The 19,514-nt window shown below is 45.8% G+C and overlaps 1 protein-coding gene across 3 annotated transcripts in view; it reads right to left on the bottom strand.

Moving 5' to 3' along the window:
• VAV3 (vav guanine nucleotide exchange factor 3) overlaps window positions 1-19,514 on the bottom strand; it is a 166,148-nt gene that overhangs the window by 39,806 nt on the left and 106,828 nt on the right. The window lies entirely within an intron of this gene.

Genomic DNA, 19,514 nt, shown 5'->3' on the forward strand with positions numbered 1-19,514 from the left:
GATGAGAGGGACTCATGGATCAGCTGCCTCCTGCACGCCCCACACTGGGGATGAAGCCCACAACCCGGGCAAGTGCCCTGAATGGGAATCGAACCAATGACCTCTTGGTTCATAGGTTGACGTTCAACCACTGAGCCACGCCGGCCGGGCAGCACTTCAAAACTTTCTATTCTAATGCTGGGCCGTGGTAAAAGTGTTACCAGCAGAAAAGGCTGCACCGACTACAGAAAGGAAGATGACTGGCATTGAGTTGCCGATGGCCAAGTTACCTAAAAAAGGCCCCGTATCCCCATGAAGTCCCAGCAAACATTTAACGATGTCTTCAAAACTCCCTCCCAACAACCAGCCCATAGGGGGAAAGCAGGTTTTTGCCAAAACCTTCTTATCCGTCCGATCAGTGAGAGACAGAGGGCAGAGCAGGCGCCCTCCAGCCCAGTTCAGCTGCCGAGCTGCTGGGACACGTTCGCCTTGCCACACCCGCCTGGGCCCTCAGGTGCCCCTGGACCGGGGGCGGAATCCCACGTCCTTCTTGGCACGCTGCCCCGCCAGATGTTGCAAGGTGGCGCCCCTGACACAAACAGCAGACTCTGTCTTGCCCAAAAACAACAGTCACAGCTCTTCTCCGTGGAGTGTGATCCGGCCTGCGCACTGCAAATGCCTAGAGCGAGAGCTTCCTTTACACTCTGCTAGGCGGCCCTGGTCCTTTAACAGGCGATCCCAGCTCTTCGCAAGTTATATAGATGCCTAGTCCCCATGGCGTGTGCCAGAAACTACTATTATATGCCAACTGTAATTGAAAAATTAAAAAAATATATTAAAAATACATAAATTATATAATAGTGTTCTCCTATTTAAAACCCTTCCTACTGCGCTTAGAATGGACTCTGAATTCCTGGCCACAGCCTCCAAAGCCATCTATTTTCTAGCCCCCGTAACTCTCCATCTCATCTTACTCCAAGCTCACAGTCGCTCACTGTCCTTCGTCATTCTGACTTCTCTGGCGTCGCTTAAATGCCCTGAGCTGGTGTGTGTTGGGGGGGGGGCAGCCAAGACAGTCTGTTATGACCTTCAGCTTGTAACTCATAGAGCTGTTTGCTTCCCACTGGCCTCCTCGCCTTTCCTTTTCTATATATTAGTACTGCATACATGTGCGTGTTAAACATTTACTACTTTCATAACCAAATGTAGCTTTCAGTAATAAAAGTACTCAGGTTTTATTGGACAGCCGCCAGGTCACCATTAGTTGTGGCTTGCTCTCACACGGTTTGTATTTATTTGTGCTTCTACCTATAACTACCAATAGGCTCCATGTAACTGAAATTTTGCGGGAAATAAAATTATTTGTAATGTGCACCATTGCTAATATATTTCTCAAAAGCCCTTCAGAATGGCTCTCTTACTAATCCACACTCATCCTGAACAGCCTTTAAATGAAGTGAGCTACATCATTTAGGGGGCAAGAACACACTGATTCCATACACTCCACGGCCGAGTCGGCGAAGAAATACCCCAAGTGCCAGCACGAGAGTAGCTAATGCTTTTGCGGACAGTCTGCTCTATCCCCTCACCGCCTCGCTCTCCACTCTCTCTTCCCTGGACCCCCCCCCCCCCCCAATGCACCCACAGCAGCTGAGAGCCTCCGGCGGCGCCCCAAAGGCTCCCTGTGCGAGGCTCACTGGTCTGTGCAGGGAAGTGGGGAGTCGCTATGGGGACCCCTGGCCAAAGCTTCGGGAAGCCAAGCACTCGCACTCGGCCCATCAAGTTGACGAGCTGGTTTTCTGAGAAGCCAGGGAGCCAGCCCTGGGTCAGAACCCCAGGACCAAGGTGTCTCTGTAAAAACGCATGTAAACCGAACACCCTCGTCACCGTTCCCTGGAACATTCTTCCAGAATAAACTTCCGAACAGGACCCAGGGGACGGCGAAGAGCTGCCGCCTCTTTACAAATGGCGCTGACACGACTGATGGAGAAGTTCCAACCCGCCGACTGCACACACTTTCCAGCCCCGCGGACCCAGCCTCACAGGGTCCCATGGGCAACGGTGAGGCCGAGTCCCTCCCCTGCTGTTTACTTTGATTCGTTTTCCGACTTAAGGTTTTTCTGAAATAAAAAGTAAAGTCAGACAGGACCGGTCAGTTACAATCTTACGGATTTGATGTGGGCAGAGTGAATGTATGAATTTATCCATTTGAAATCAAGCGAGTGAATCACTATTGCTAAACTCCAGCCATGCTTCACAGGAGGAGGCCAGCTGCGTATCTGCTTTCCATCCCCTCCACGGCGGATCCACAACCAACAAACCCACCTAAGATTAACAGGAGCGAAGACCGTGTTCCGCTCAGGAACAGCCCCTCTTACACTGTAACCGGGGAGAGGAGCCCCACGGAGGTGCGCGTGGTTTTGAGATGATACTGTTCTGGCCACGAAAGCCGGTGGACGCATCGGGGTGGAACAGCGACTCTATCGAAGAAGGCTCTTCGGTAATTTAGTCAAACATTTCCTTTCCGTGTGAAACAATGCGGGCCCAGTTGTTTATAGCCAGCTATAAGCAAAAACTAAGTAAATGAAAGGTGCTCTTCCCAGCACCGAGCGGTCACCCAGCGAGGGCAGAATCCTGGATTGAGTAGGAAAACTAGGGGAGGTTATGGAAAGGCCACGTCTGATTGTTCAGATCTATTAGCGGAATCCGACCCTTTCCCGAGGGAGCTGGGAAGACTCAGGCCCCAGACCTTCCAGTGAGAATGAGTGCTTTGTAAGTAACAACAGACCCTTCAGACTCCGAAAGCAAGTTCAGAGATTTTGTTTCAAGTATCTCTACACAGACCCGCTGTTATCACACTGGGAGTATGTATACCTCCTCCTTCCTATCCATTAACTGGGATTGCTAAAATAATAATAATAATAATAATAATAATAATAATAAGGTATTAGCCTATTAAGCTGTTGTCCTCTATAATTTCTCAATTTAAAATACTTGAAATGCATGCTGAATATTGACTTTAGGAATAGTAATCGTTTTTTGCTCTTCAAAAAAATCTTAATTTTTTTTTTCTCCATCTCTTATCAATTCAAAAAATGTTCCCACTCTTCCTGGTCTTTTTATTTTTCTGTTCTTCCTTAAGTTTTGCCTTAGCCTTATTCTCTCCCCAAACTTTCCACTTCCTATCTTTCATCCCTACAGAAACTTCTTTCATAACCTTAAATATAAAAATTATGCTATGGTTTCAACATGTTCAAATTTAGCATCAAATGCTATTTAAATGGTTAGACATACTGTTGCTTCTAATTATCCGAAAAATAATAAAATGAAATGGAGCCTACATCCCACAGTGTAATAAAAAATATAAAAGTAATGATTACTGAAATGTAAACTGCTGACTAGGAAGAAAAATATAAATGTTAAAATAATAAGAAATTGTGCCAAGAAGTCACAAAACATCCGCAAGGTAGTTACACTGGTAAAAACAGGACGATGCATGGAAAAGGCACCCCGAGCCTGACCTTGGTTCTGCCTCACTTCTCAAAACATGTGACACCACGGGTCACATGCAATCACGGATCACAAAAACACCTGCAGGCCATGCATCATCAACTAACATGGCACTGAATTCTAAAACCAGAGCGCTGGCTTCTCACTAACTTACATACCAGGAACAACGCTGGCCCTGAAAGCCCCGGCCCTGGTTCTTGGACAGAGTCTGATCATCTCATTGACATGTTTCTTGCTCGTTAATTAAGACAAAATCCTCCAGGACGAGGAACCCCACCTCTCTCGCCGCGCCAGGGCCCACCCGACATTGCACTGTGAGGCGTGCAGCCGTGGGTCAGAGAAGCTCACTGCTGCTGACTGAGGAGATATATATAGATATATATATATACACACACACACACACATATACATATATATATATATATTCAATATATATATTGCTTTTAGAGAGAGAGGAAGGGAGAGGGGGACAGAGAGAGAAACATAGATGTGAGACAGAAACACGGATCGGCTACCTCCTGCAGGCACCCCCAACTGGGAGCCCAAAACCTGGGCATGTGCCCTGACCGGATTCGAACCGGCGACCTTCCAGTGCACGGGATGACCCTCAACCGACAAAGCCACCCCGGCCAGGGCTGCTGTTGACTCTTTTTAAAGTACAAGGACCATGTCCTATGGTTTAACCTAACAGGTGCCAAAACAGTCCTTTACATGTGTTGAGTACCTAATACTAACAAGACCCCAGCAGAAAGGTCTGATTAAGTCGAAGCGTGACAAAAAGCAGGCGTCATTCTCGGGAAAAGCACACTTCACATAAATCTGTACCTGGTCCTTGGCTGAGGGGAGCAGCATCAATTAGTGTCTCTCTGGTCAATAAATCCAATAAACTCTGGCTGCGGTCCTTGCTCCCGTCTGCCTAGGAGCTATACCTCTTCTGAAAGCCCGGCTACAGGATTTCCCTCTCGGGGTTCAACAACAGTAAGGATATCTCACTCTGCCCTTCGAAGCTGCAGGGAATAATTTGTGGCAGCAAAGTTCTTTTTTAATTTTCTGTAATTTTTTTTACCTCTTTATAGAAAAAAATATTTTTTAGCCATTACGAAACATCACAACATAAATGTTCTCTTTCTTTGGAGCAGAAACTGTCTAAATCATTCATCTTCATTTGATTAGCCCCAAGCATAGGGCTCAGCGTGTGATGAAACCCTGGCAATGGCGAGTGATTTAATTTTCAAGGGGAAGTTTGACTATGAGAGTTGAGTGTTCATTTTAACACAAATGTAGGTGACAAAACCAAATTAACATTTTTCCTATCATCTTCAAGGATTTAACAATGTATGACATTTGTTCTTAAAACCGCTTTGACTTAACCGCTAAGAAACCTAAGCTGTGGCAGTAACTTCTGCTGTTCAGTCATCACATTTCATCATGCATCCCGCGGCCCTGGTGAACACAGCTACACACACCCGGCTGTCCACCTGAGCAGCTCACGAAACACATTTCTCCTCGATTCTAAGATTTCTCTAGGGACTCGTTCATCAAACAAATAAATCATAAGCCCCTTCTCCAGTGAACAGTAGTGGGTGTCCCGAAAAACGGACACACACACTGAATAATTATAAAGGCCCAGGGTGACACTGCTGGGACAGTGCCAGACAGGTCGCTAGGAAAGCGCTTAGCACTAGCACCTACACCAGGGAGCTCAGAAGTCTTCATGGGAAATAGGCTCTAGAGTCCAGTGGGCATCAGCCAGGCAGAGGGAGGAGGTATCCACCTCCCCACAGTAGAGGCACAGAGCTGTGTGCTTGAGCGACCTTCTCCAGCAGGTTCTGCAGGTCAGCCGGCTGGGCCCCAGCAGGTGGGTTCACACACGGACAATAGAGTGACTCACACGTTGGGCCACAAAACTAAGCTGATGCGACAAGTCAGTGGACACAGGAGGGGGCGGGTGACCCGCAGAGGGTCTCCAAGGCCGGTGAGAACCAGATCTTCCGATGCGAAGTGGTAGAAATGGAGCCTCTCCCGGAGATGACAAGGCCCAAGGGGTGCCTGAAATGCAGCCAGGGGCAGAGGTCACTGCAGGTGCAAAGGTCAGTGCCAGTGAAGTGAGGAAGTTCAGCTTTCACAAATGGATGGATGGTTCATTGTATCTCTAGGTTCTTTGTCTAAGGAAATACTACTTTGAAGGGTTTTCAATGACCGTGAAAAGAGGCGTGTCCTGCATTGATCAAGACTGCCGTGAGAAACGCAGAATAAGCAGTGTTTGCGGTGAACGTGAGCTGGCAAAGACAACTTGTTTTCACTGAAACATGCTGTTGCCACTTTGAACTTCATTTCAATCTCCATCGCTGGACTGTGCTGGGATTTGCTGACTGAAATGCAATGAATGGCAGTGAAGTACTGACCTGTTAATAAATGGGAGTCCCACTGAGAGAGAACTCGCCCCGGCTCCCCTTGGCTGCCTTGTCCCCTTCTCCTCTCGCCACCTGGCATGGTCCCTCAATGATGCCCCCAGCGACGGTCCCCAGAGAGTGGGACATGAGTCAGCGTCACCCCACATGCAGGCCTGACCTCCAGCCTCAGTCTCTCCCACCGCCCGTTTCTCAGGGAAATCGGTCATTTCTGTGTCTCAAGTGATTAAAGGAAGACTTCAGCGTAGGAAACAAAACCATCTAACAAAGGTTAGGTCGATAGGGTGCGAAGGTGACACGTATGAGCAAATTCCACATCTATCAGGTCATGGCCGAAAAATAAGAATCTGCCCCCAGCAGCATTTCAAATTTCCTCGGCTATGTTTTCTTTCTTTTCCCTTTCTGGCGATCACAGGTAATCAGAAGTTTTAGACACAGGAACTTAATTCTTCGTGACGTTTTTGTCCTGAGACCTGCCCCTGGGTGCCTTTCTCTCATCGACCACGTGGCTCCTCCTCTTGGCACAACAGCACTGACAGTGAACCCGCCTCTCGAGGGGCCACACGTGGAGAGGGCTCTTTTGCTGGGCTGAGTTGTGTAACTGTCATTTTCATCTTAATTATCACGAGTGGGAAGGCGTTTGGAAGATGTAGCTCCCTTGGCTTGGAAACAAGGGAACTAGGAAAAAAATGAACTCGTGTGCCAATTCTCCTCGACAGCCGTGTCCCTCCTCACAGAGAGACAGAAACACATGGTACACGTGGTCCTCACGCTTCCCTCTGACCCCAAACCCACCCCCCTCCCCCATGAGACACATCCTCCACCAGGGCTGCAAAGCGACCCTGGGGGTCATTGGTTAGTACTTTGGCTTTTAGCTTCTGTACCTTCGTCTTTTCCTAAGGCATCCTTGTATTCCTGTGTTTAATTTTTTTTAAAAATTGCAAATGGCCCAGGTGGTGTGGCTCAGTGGTTGAGTGTCGACCTATGAACCAGGAGGTCACAGTTCAATTCCCAATTAGGGCACATGCCTGGGTTGTGGGCTCGATCTCCAGTGTGGGGCATGCAGGAGGCAGCCAGTCCATGATTCTCTTTCATCATTGATGTTTCTATCTCCCTCTCTCTCTCCCTTCCTCTCTGAAATCAATAAAAATATTTTTTTAAATCTAGCAAATGTTTACTTTGTGCTTAGAATGGAAGTGATCAACAACACAGAGAAAAAGGAAATCATATGCAGGCAGTTGTTATAAAGCATCATGAGTGTGACGGTACCAAAGCTGCAAGAACTATGGGAGCAAGAGGCAAGAAGAACCTCGCCGCGGGTGCAGGGGAGGGAACCTCCATGGGAGAAAGCCCTGGTACGAAGCGAGCGTGGCCACATGACTCCTGTCTGTGTCATGATGTGGGGGAGATTGTTTTTCTATAAAAAATGGGACTTTAAGACGTGTTCTCATTAAAATTATAAAAATTTATGGAATTTTAAATAACAATGAAAAGTTAATTTACACAACATAATTAGGATGATCCTTCAAACATTCATTCCAGTCGCTTATATGAAAAAAATTGGAAACAATCGAAATGCATAGCAATAGGGAATTGGTTGGATTAAATGGAGGGTACCGCCTTATAACTGCACAGTGAGCTGAAACTTAAAAATAACGTTAGAGAAGACGGCCTAACGATGTGGAATCACATTCAAATACGTTGTGAAGGGGGAAGGCAGGTTACAAAGCAGTGGTGTACACAGGAAAACCGAATTCCTGTTCGTAAATGGGGAGAGAAGCACCGAAGACCGAATCTGTGAGGACACGTGCCCCGCTGTGAATAGGCGTTCAGTTAAGGTGTGCAAAATTAGAAAAACTGTCGGCTTATCTAAATTTTATACAGTTAACATCTGTTTCCTTTATCTAGTTTTCAGTGAAAGTATTTTTGTTCTTGTTCAAATCCTTCAATGATACCCTGGTTTTTCTACAAAATTCAGTCCAAAACTCCTTGTCCTGACCATAAACACAGGCATGGCGCAGCAGTCGGCTACCGTGACATTCTGGTCGCCCGTCACCGGCCACCGGGGCTGCCCCTCATCAACCCGCACCTACATGTGATTAGAATGAGCACCCCTCTGGGCACACTTGGCAGGCAGGTGGCACATTTGTGAAAGAAAAGGCTGCCTCACCTGGCCAGCGTGGCTCCGTGGTTGAGTGTCAACCAGGAGGTCACAGTTCCATGCCTGGTCGGGGCACATGCCCGGGCTGCAGGCTCGGGGCGTGCAGGAGGCAGCCGATCAATGATTCTCTCTCCTCACTGATGTTTCTCTCTCTCTCTCTCCCTCTCTCTTCCTCTCTGAAATCAATTTAAAAAAATGTATTGTAAAAAATAAAAGAAAAGGCTGTGTTCCCCCGCTCTGGGAAGACACTCTTCCGTGCCAGGCCCTGAGGGGTGCTGGTGGAAGCCCATCCCTGGCACGGCACACAGCTAAGGGCACTGTGACCTTCCCCGTTCCACTGTGCTCCACGCCCCTTTGAATGACCGTCACAGAAATGACTGCACTGGACGTAAGTCGGATGTCGTTATTTTGTTTCCTCCCGCCTCAAATGCAACCTTCACAGGCCACGGACCAGGAATCAGGCCACCGTCACAGGTCCCAGGGTGCTGGGTCCCCAACAGTCTCTCGATAAATGCCCGGTGGGTACGTGGAAGGCCGCGTCAATGTTCACCATCAGAGAACAAAGGTTAAAAAGATAATTTTATAAACATCTTTTTAAAATGTACTTCTTGACTAATTCTGCTTGTACAAATCTAGTGGCCTGTTAGGGCCATTGGCCGTGTACAGGTGCCACCGGCCAAGTCCCCTCCCGGCTCTGACAACTGCAGCTCTCGCCTGTATCTGCCACACTCTGGGGCTCAGAAATAACCAACTTCCCCGCTGCCTCTGCCAAGGAGAGTAAAGCTGGCACCCTCCAGACAGGCTGGGAGCAGTGTTTTTCCCTCCGAAATGAACAATAATTGTTTCGATTTTCAAGTCATTATGTGCCCATAAGCAAAGAATTAAACAGCTCGGAAAGCAAGGGAAATTTAAATTCATAATCTGACTAACGGCCCCCACGGCGTAGCCCTGAAATTGTAAAACCAGAGCCCTGTATTTAAAGTGATTGTGTCATTTTCTTAAAAAATGAGCTGCAGTTTTCAGCACTGAGTCCACTCAACAAAATGAGGCTGCCTGCGAATGAATACTCCCACATGCATCTAGCCCCCTTCCTCCAGTTAGAAGGATATTTTGCCCTGCCGGTGTGGCTCAGTGGTTGAGCGTTGACCTATGAACCAAGAGGTCACCGGTTCAATTCCCAATCAGGGCACATGCCTGGGTTGCGGGCTCCATCCCAGGTAGCAGGCGTGCAGGAGGCAACGGATCAATGATGTTTCTCTCTCATCAATGTTTCTATCTCTCTATCCCTCTCCTTCCCTCTCTCTCTAAAAATCAATAAAACATGTTTAAAGTATATTTTAAAATTGTTTTTTAAAAAAAGTTATAGTTAAGGCTGAGACATTAGAGTCACTCAAAAAACATGCACGGAAAAATACCGTCTCGATTTTTATTCTCTTCAATTTGGATTTTTCCTTAAAGAACCTCGATAGGGTGATAAAAAGGTATCTGCCGGAACCAGAGAGAGATGCGGTCACGGGCCACAAGCTATCACTGAGCACACCCAGAGCCCAGGTGCGGCTGCTCCTCGATGATCCATGGTTTGGGGACCCAATAGTCATCTTTCCTAATCTACTCAAAGCACTGAGAGTTGAAAGGATTTTATTCAAGGCCACCAGTGTTAACGTTTCTTATGCCCCACATCCACCAGACTGACAGGTCCTGTGATGAGGTTCTAGCAAGAACATTTACTAACCGATGAAAGCTCTGAGATAAGCCCACGCTGTAGAGAGAAGGGCTAACAAGAGGGTTATCTGTGCCCCCAACGGTAGAAAAGGACAGAGTGGCATGTGAGCCATGGGCCAGGAAAGGAAGCTGAAAGTTTCTAACTCATCCGACTACCAGCTAAAATGCTGGCAGTGAGGCGCGCGCTCAGAACCTGGCAGACGCCAATCAGCTGCAGGGAACCCTCCAGAACGAGACACCCCCCCCCCCCCCCCCCCCCCCCGCCAGGACGTACAGCAGCGACTGCACACAGCTGCCCAGGCTTCGAAGGCTGCTAGGTCCCCCCGAAGCTTCCCTGGGGTTCCCACTTCTTGTTCTCTATGAACCTAATCATGTTTTATACGTGCTGGGAGTTCATCTTTTCAAGTTATCTGTGGTAGCCACTGTATAAACGAGTGATTTTCAATCTTCTTCAACTCATGGTGCACACAAATTGCTGAAATTCTGCGGCACACCAAAAACTATATTTTTTGCCGATCTGACCAAAAAAATAGGTATGATTTGATTCATTCACACAGGATGGCTATTATTGTGTTGGCTGTTGTCATTTTTTACTTGGCAATCTAAGGGAAAAGAGGTCAGTGGCCCTGACTAGTCGGGTATCGCATGTTTTAAACATTCTTGCAGTTGAGAATCGCTGGCATAAACTATTGATTAAACCAATGAATGCATTTATCATTGAGCTGTGTTACAGTAGTGCATCTGGTTAGTGGGGACTCGGAAACCTCTGGGGAGGTGGTAATTACCAATGCCACGTCTATTCAACAGCTTAAAATATGCTCTCCCTGTGTGAGTACTCAAATGGAATTTTAACATAGTAAATTTTACATTGTTGAACAACATTGTATAAATTTGGTTTATAAAAAAAATTTAATGATAAAAAAGTTAAGAAATACATTGTGCTAATTCAAGTATTTCTGACAGAAAAAAAAATATCACTCTTAATAAAATAAACATGCACAATATTCCATTGGAAGGGCTTTAAAAATACCTCTGGGTCTTCTGTGGCCTCCCTAAGCTTGAACTTTCTCTAGACTCTTGAACTCTAGATTTAGATTGAAAAAAATAGTAAAAATCAAAACCATGACTGTATAACCTCTTTCAGCAAACATATTAAAGTTATAAGGTGGGCGAATTACATGCAATATGATTCAAAGCAATTGCCCAAAAAAGTGTTTCTAAAAAAAAGTGTTTCCAAAAAATTGTTTCAGAAAAATGAAAATGTGCAAAATGAAGAGTGTGCTAGTATTTTACTTCGGCTGAGAACTTGGATGGCCTTGCCTTCTTGTCCCAGCAAATTCCCTTCCAGAATCCGAGCAAATGCTGATGCTTTGGTTCCGCTCTTACGGATCCTAAATGAATCTCCTATTGTTTCGATTTAGCTCTGAGCAGCTGACATGAGAGACAAATGATTTTCACTTGAAGATTCCTGCCAAACGTACCAGGGTATCACTTTATAAGCATGTCTGTGTTCTATGTTGCTGTGGGTTGAGAATCTTTTATTCATTGTTCTTGAAGTCTGGGGAAAAATTAACAAAACTGGTGTAGACTCACCAATATTTACAGATAGTGATTTCCATTGCTTAGGTACACTCATCTGAAAAGTAAGCGTATAATAAAAAATAGGACTGCTAGCCTCAATAACAAACCATTTCCTTAATTTCCAAAGTATAAAATAAAAATGTAAATGACTTGCTTGCTTTCGCTCCTAAACTGCTGGGCTGAAACCTCACCGGCTGCCTCCTGCTGTGTAAGTGGTTTCAGAGGCGCTGGACTGAGCCCAGCCGTGCCCGGCTTCTCCCCTGAGGCTGCTGAGCCAACCGCCCGCTCGCTGTCAGCATCTTTAAACATTTATCTATGGCCTTTTCAATGCTGTAATTACCTCTCTGGATGACACTCTTCTACCACTGTCTCAGGGTAACTGGAAATACTTCACTTTACAAAGCAACACTAGCTTGGCCTGGCTGGTGTGGCTCACTGGTTGAGCGTCGACCTATGAACCAGGAGGTCACAGTGCAATTCCCGGTCAGGGCACATGCGGGTGTGGCTCCATCCCCGGTGGGGGGTGTGCAAGAGGCAGCCGCTCAGTGCTGTGCTCTCACATTGATGTTTCTCTCTCTCCTTTCCTCTCTCCCTGAGATCAGTAAATAGAAATGTTTTTAAAAAAAATAGAAATAAGTAACGCTAGCGAAAACTTGTCTAGCGCTTACCATGTGCCGGGCCCTGTTCTGAGAGCTTCCTGTATATTATTAACTCATTTAAGCCTCACGACAACCCTATCCAGTGAATCTATTAAGACCCTCATTTTCCAGGGGAGGAAGTTAGGGCTCAGAGGGGCTCAGTGCCTGGTGCCAAGTCACAGCGCTGGTGAATAGTAGAGCCCGAATGGAGATCCATGGCAGCCGAGCTCTGGAATCCACGCACCATGACTTTTCATAGAAGCATTATAAGCGAGAGCTGCGGGAGCCGGCCGCGTGCACGGACCACAGCATCGCCGTGGGCCTCGGGCGTCTGGAGCCTGGGCCCTGCCTCTGCAGGTTCCGGCGCGCCTCCTGCCCCCGCCCAGATCCCCAATCCTGAAGATGGTGGCGATGACAGCAGTGAGCGTCTCTTAAGGGCATACACAGAGCCAGGCAGTGGGCTGAAGCGCTCCAAATGCATTCTCTCCGTTAAGCCTCACATGGCAATTCTGGAAGGTGGACACCAAGTGAACCCCACCCGGGAGAGGACAGAGGGAGGCAGGACAAGCTGAACAAGCTCCCAGGGCTGCACCTCGGAGGGGCGAGCTCAGCACTGAGCTGGCAACGCCAACCACTAAGCCTCATCTCTTTGAATTTAAATCCAATCTCGGTGTGGCTGCTTCTTTCTATCCTTAGTTCTAAGAGTTCGTTCAGCTGGTCTTCAGATGCTTCTCCAGCTCGATTGCTCCATGATTTAGCTGCGACTTTGTGTGGTGATGGGAGGAGGTGAGCACTCCGCCACCGTGACCAGAAGCTGCAAAGCCCAAAGCCTTGATTCCTTGGATGGTCTTCCCTCCCGCACCCTCCACGATGAGCAGGCCTGCGCCGGGGCAACAATGCAGGAAAGACAAGCCAACGAGGCCGGCAGATCTGCCTGGGGAAATGCATGCGATTCTGACCCAAATGGTGTAGACGGGTTATCACAGGGGCACTACCGTCATGAGGCTGCGGACCCTTGGCTGGCAATGGTGTTTGCTGCGACTACACGCACACAGACGGGACCAACAGTAAAGCACGAGATAGGAAAACATAGTCGACGTGTATGAACTATTTAAGATGCCAAAGCCATGGCCAAACCCTTTCCTACACAAATCCTCATGAAGGCATTAAGGGGAAAGGCCGTGTGTACAAGGAATAAACAGCGCAGCGTTGATCCCATTAGCGTGGGTTGCTTCCTGATGGCCGGCTATGACTGTATCACCTAATCCTATTAAAGTCAAAGCTTCCTTCCCTGCTGACCTGCAGTGACCCAGGGCGGGAGGCAGGTCCTCCAGGGGCCACTGACCTGCCTACGACTCCCCCTTGCAGATAGGGGCGGGGGGGGGGGGGGTGCCCTTCAGAAAATCCCTTCCCGGCTATCCGGTCACCTCCCGGTCACCCTCTCCTCCAGGACCCGGACATTCGTGCAATTACAAAGCTGCCCATGGCCCAGGAGCCCGACATGCAGGTCGCTGCCTCCTTCCTCTGGAATGAGTGCCTAGAACAGTGATGGCGAACCTATGACATGCGTGTCAGAGGAGACATGAGAACTCATTTTTTTGGTTGCTTTTTGTTAAATGGCATTTAAATATATAAAATAAATATCAAAAATATAAGTCTTTGTTTGACTATGGTTGCAAAGATCAAAAAATTTCTATATGTGACACGGCACCAGAGTTAAGTTAGGGTTTTTCAAAATGCTGACACGCCGAGCTCAAAAGGTTCACCATCACTGGCCTAGAAGCATCTCCCTAGAGCCGACCCGCTCACTCCCTCCTCCCCTGAGCCTCTGGCTCCATCCACATTGGAGGTCACCCTGGTCCCAACAGGAATCTCTGCATAAAGTGCACACATTTAGTGAGCGTGCCCCCCCTCGCCCCCCCCGCCCACCCTGCCAAGGCCCCCAGATTAAAGGTCTCATGCTGGCACTTGTTAAATATTTGTTAAGTTTTTTATGAAACTGTGGTTAAAAGCTCAGCTTCAGTGTTTATAACTTATGTGAACTCGGTTCCTGCCTTAAACTCTCAGGGCAGCAATCTCATCTGTGAAGTGGGCATAACATCTACCTCAGAGGTCTTCTCATGAGGATTAAAAAAAAGATTCATCCTAGTCCGTGAGTATCATGAATATCCCCCTAGTAGTCACCCCATGGCTGCTTCAACATGCCAATGAACGTATTAAGTCATTTCTAAGAACTGGAAGTTGTGGCATATGCATGCGAAATGCAGAGCATAAGAGGTAAGGGAACCACCCACTAACTTCTCCCTTATTACAGTGAGAGGAGAGGCTTAGAGCAAGGTCCCAGAAAGAGGAAAAGTGACCATTCTAGAAAAATTTGCTCTCAAAGGAATGCAGGTGGCTCAGTAGGAGTTTCCAAGGCTTCCTATTAGCTTCCTATTTTTCAGTGAACCTACAATTGGGATGGTTGCGCATGAAGCTAGCCGTGTCTTGTTGCAGGAGTGCCTGGAACAGTGAGTTCCCAAGCTACTCAACATCTTACGTTCATTCCAACTCTCTCCTACTCTTTTGCAATCAGGGGGTGGGGCTCCGGGATTCTGAGGGCGTCAGTGCTGACTCTGCAGAGAACAGCCCCAGGGGAGAGTCAAGAGCTGATAAGAAGGTCAAGAAGATCACAGGGACAGAGAAAGGCGAGTTAGCTCCGTGTCATTTAAACTCGAAGACAGAAAAAGTCTCGCTTATACTTTAGTTCTCCTTCACCTTACAAAACCCTCCTTCTAGTCTACTGGGCTCACCCTCTTCTTTCCAGACTATTTGACCTAAAAATGAACTAAGCCTGGCTCTGTGTCCTTACGATTTCTTCTTTAAATATATATTTTTATTGATTTCAGAGAGGTAGGTAGGGGGAGAGAGAGACTGAAACATCAATGATGACAGAGAATCATCGATCGGCTGCCTCCTGCACGCCCCACACTGGGGATGGAGCCCGAAACCCAGGTATGTGCCCTGACTGGGAATCAAATCGTGACCTCCCGGTTCACAGGTCGATCCGCTCAACCACTGAGCCACACCGGCCGAGCCAAAATCTTTTTGCTTTGCGTTTTACTTCTAATATCCTTTATTTATGGGGCACACAAAGAGCCCCCCACTACTGCTGCTGGTCACCTAGCTTCTGTGATTTTCCAAAAACTCACAGCTGCATCTTCCACCGTGACCTTAAAATGTTCTGTTATTCTTTTGGCTTTGACAATGCTTCTAACAACGGGGACCACAGAAATGAACAACAAAGGGTGCGTCTTCTCATCGGGATAAGAAAGAAAGTAACACGGTTTTCCGAAGTGCCTGAAAATGCCACCATGGATTCATCCCTACCTGTGATGCCTGGCAGCCACCAGATCACAGGCCAAAGGAGACAGGAGCCACCTCCTCCTGCACATCCATTTCTTTTCTATTTATGATCGTTTCAGTTGGTACATCTGTTTTCTCACATGTGGTTTGTATTATTCCTTTCTTTTTTTTATTTTAGATTGTCATCACTTTCATCTACTGACTGAGTGCCATGTTATTCATTCATTTTTCTTATTTGTAAATAATTTTTTAAATTAGGAAACAGGAAAAAAAAAGATGTAAAGACTCAGTTACCAAAATAATGCAGTAAAATTGCCAGTAAATGGTGATGATGAAATAATGATATGGCTGACCTAAAATCTCATCCAAACAACTAATCCATCACATAATTCTAACTTTGAGAGGCTGAGATTTATGAAAATAATAAAGAGTCCACAACTTGGCGCTTATTTTTATCTCGTTACACTAATTTGTATGTCATGACGAGGTCCAGTTTTCTATCTTGATTAGAGCATTAGTTCATTTATGATAATTGGTAATCTTATGATAAAGGTAAGGCGACCATTTCTACCTCCGTTTCATAGGGGGGAAAACTGAGGCTATTAACTTGCCCAGAGATTTACACAGAAGCCTGGAATGAAACCCGTGCTTTCAAACTTGAAGCCCATTCTGCTTTCTACCTGAAAGATAGGCATTTCCGTCAATGCCTGGCACTGGCCAGTCACCCTGTACCAAGCACATCGGTGTATGTGATGACCACACCGGCAGGAAGTAGCTGGCCTAGGTATCTAGTTTCCTCTGATCCAGGCACCTAATCTCAACGAATACACTTTGCTGCAATATAGCGTGCATGGGCATTGTCAGAGCTTGTTAAATTTACATAACATTATCCCAAGTCAAATAACAGCCAAATTAAAACCTTTTCAGATGAAGAGAAAAAATAAGAAAATAGGGGAGTTTTTTGCCTTTCAGAAATGTTATTGATAAAAATTGGCAAGAGACACGAAGTCTGTTTGTTCTTGTGCTTCGATGATGATTAATGAACTCTTTTTGGAGGCAAGATCTGCACTTGGCATTAATATTATAAACTTTTCTCATCCCAGTAGCTTCTCTTTAGGTGGGAAAAGCAGTTACATAAGGCAGTGATTAATGAGATGCCCCAAATGTTGATTTAGTCCCAGATAGAGATCTTTTTTCTCTCTCAAATCTAGCTGCTCCACCAGAATTAATTTTAGGTCACACTACAAATATGAGTAAAGTGCCAATTCAAGTTGAAAATACATCATATGCTCAATGTGAGTCCATATGCTTTTCCCCAATTTCTTCCTGTTTTGCTAGGAAAAAAACATCCTTGAACAGTCAGATTCCAAGAAGGTGTTGCCATTTCATTTTTTTTTTTCAAAACCATTGGCCAGATTCTGTTCTTGGATGCTGCTTGAATTTAAAATGGAAGCTACATAACTTGTAAGATATGGGATGCCCAGCGCATAGCATTACAGGTTTTAAATGGCAAGTTGCTTCCTCTGGGAGTTCAAAGCTATGCTATTAGCAATATAATAGCAGGTGGCGGCGGAGAAATCTCTGAATATTTTCGTTCATCCATCTCATCCTAACCATGTGCCCTAAACAGACCAGAAGAGAATTCTCAGGCTCAAGAAGGAAAGTTTTGCCCTAAATTGAAGGGATCACAAGACTCCTTGGGGACATTTAAAGTCACGGGAAGCTACCAACAGAACTGCTGGTATCTGGACATCAGAAGGCACGTTCCCGGGACAGGTCACCGGGAGCAATGTGACAGGTAGGACACCAAAGCCGTTATTCTACCTGTTTGCAACTGGCTTCCCCAAGAAAGATTATATATTAAACACCTACATTTTTTTTTTTTTATTTCAGAGAGAGTTAGGGAGGGGAAAAGAGAGATCGAAACATCAGTGTAGAGAAACATCAATTGGCCGCCTGCTGCATGCCACCTACTGGGAATCGAGCCCACAATCCAGGCATGTTTCCTGACCTGGAATCAAACTGGCAACCTTCTGGTGCATAGGACATGGGTCGACGCTCAATCAACTGAGCCACACCGCCATACCGGCTGGGAGAACTCCTAATGTTTTCATGGCAACATATAAAGCTTCCTAGATTAAAGCTGCAAAACACAGAATTTCCACACTGGTTTGGAAATGAGGACATACCTATACCGCATCTTTTAAATAAAGTAGAAGTTGAAATTTTCTTATTTTGATTTTTAAAAATTGTTAAAACTATAGATCTTTTGAAATAAGAGGTCCAGTCTGGGCTCCAGGAGTAGTTGCATAAATTAAGATGAGAAGAGATTGATAAAATTAAGGATGATGTATATTTGCAAGGGAAAAAGGGAGCAATGGAGAGAGTCGGAACTCAAATGAATAGTCACAAAATATTTCCTCCTCCTACCTCCGAAAGGCCTGGGAGAAGTAATCTTAGTTTGTCATAATTTACAAACAGAAAGGCCTGGAAATCTCAACATTAAATGCTTGTATTTGTTTAAAACAGCATTCCCTTACTATCGCTACAGAACATGTATTGTGACATGTTTTATACAAGATAACTTATGATCTGAGCCAAATATGTATGCAATAAAGTACGAAATAAAAAGTGCGCATGGAATATGGTTGTTAAACATATAAAAAGGTAAATTTACACTTTGTAGAATGTTGTACTGTAAATCCTTAAAAATGCTTTGATGTCCATGTTGCAACTGCTCACAGAATTTTAATCTACTACTTAAATAAAAATAAGTTAGACGGCATGGGTCAATATGCTACATAAATTAAGCAATAAGACTAGGAGTCAGTAGTTAACAACATTCAGAAGGCGAGAACTTTCTAAGCATCAAAGCAGGGAGGGAAAGACCATATATAAATACCAATGGATGTGACCACGTGCAAATTTAAAGCTTTACATAGAAACAAGTCATTAACCTGAAGTATTTTTCAACCAATATAAGGTTGATATCATATAGAACCACTAAATCCTAAACAGAAAAAAAAATGGGTAAGGGATAAACAGATAGTTTACAGAGTAATAATACAAATAGTCAATAAACATTAGAAGGAATCTGTATCTCTAGAAACCAAGTTCATATTATGTTATGAACTTCTATGACACCATATGAACAGTAATATACTTCACTTATGGAATGACTTGAAGTATAAAGAATTATACTGTCTTGGTAAGCAAGAAGTAAGACAGTCTCATGCAGCAACAATGGCTGGGATGGAAATCAATGTAATATTTCTAACAGGCGATGTGGCAACATATATATCTAGAATCAAGGAATTCATGTTTAGACCCAGAAATTCTACTTCTGTGACCCCATTTTATATAATAGTGATCAGCCACCTGAGCAAGGATATTCATGCCTAGAAATCCCTCCAAGTTGCATTCATAATGATGAAATTAGAAAGACTCCCGTCCAACAATAAAGTATGCTGAACCCGTTTCACTTTTTGTTGAAGACTTGAATGATGCAGGGTTCCTTCCCAGGTGGCTCAGATGACCTCTGCAGCCAACCTGGCTGACCTTGTGCTCCCTCTGGTTCAGAGGCACCCTCTGCTCATGAGCACAAAGTCAAATTTCTTTTTCTTTTTTTAAAATATATTTTTATTTATTTCAGCGAGGAAGGGGGAGGGAGAGGAAGATAGAAACACCAGTGATGAGAACCATGGATCAGCTGCCTCCTGCATGCCCCCTACTGGGGATCGAGCCCACAACCAGGGCATAGGCCCTTGACTGGAATCGCATCCGGGACCCTTCAGTCCGCAAGCTGACACTCTACCCACTGAGCCAAACAGGCTAAGGCTCGAATGTCTTGATGTGAATGAATAAGGATCAATTTGGCTGCCCCTAAATTCTTATCCGACATAGCTCTCCCTCTCAAACCAGGGCCTTGCTGGGCTGCTGCCTCTGCCTGACATCATCTCGTCTCCATTCATATCCTGTGGATCCCCTACTCACACGCTGGGTTTCAGCGCAGACGCCACTTCCAGATGTCACTTATCTGAAGGCTGTGCCCCTTGAAGCAGACCCCGTATGTTTTCCCTGCTCTCAGAGCCGACCTCAGGCCCATGTCCCTGTGCGCTGTGTAAGGAAAACACATTGTTCTCCTTGTAAACTTAACACGGAGCCTGC

The sequence above is a fragment of the Myotis yumanensis genome, unplaced genomic scaffold (assembly GCF_028538775.1).
Source record: "Myotis yumanensis isolate MYYU_CA2020_CCGP unplaced genomic scaffold, mMyoYum1.0.hap1 SCAF_17, whole genome shotgun sequence".
Lineage (NCBI taxonomy): Eukaryota > Metazoa > Chordata > Mammalia > Chiroptera > Vespertilionidae > Myotis > Myotis yumanensis.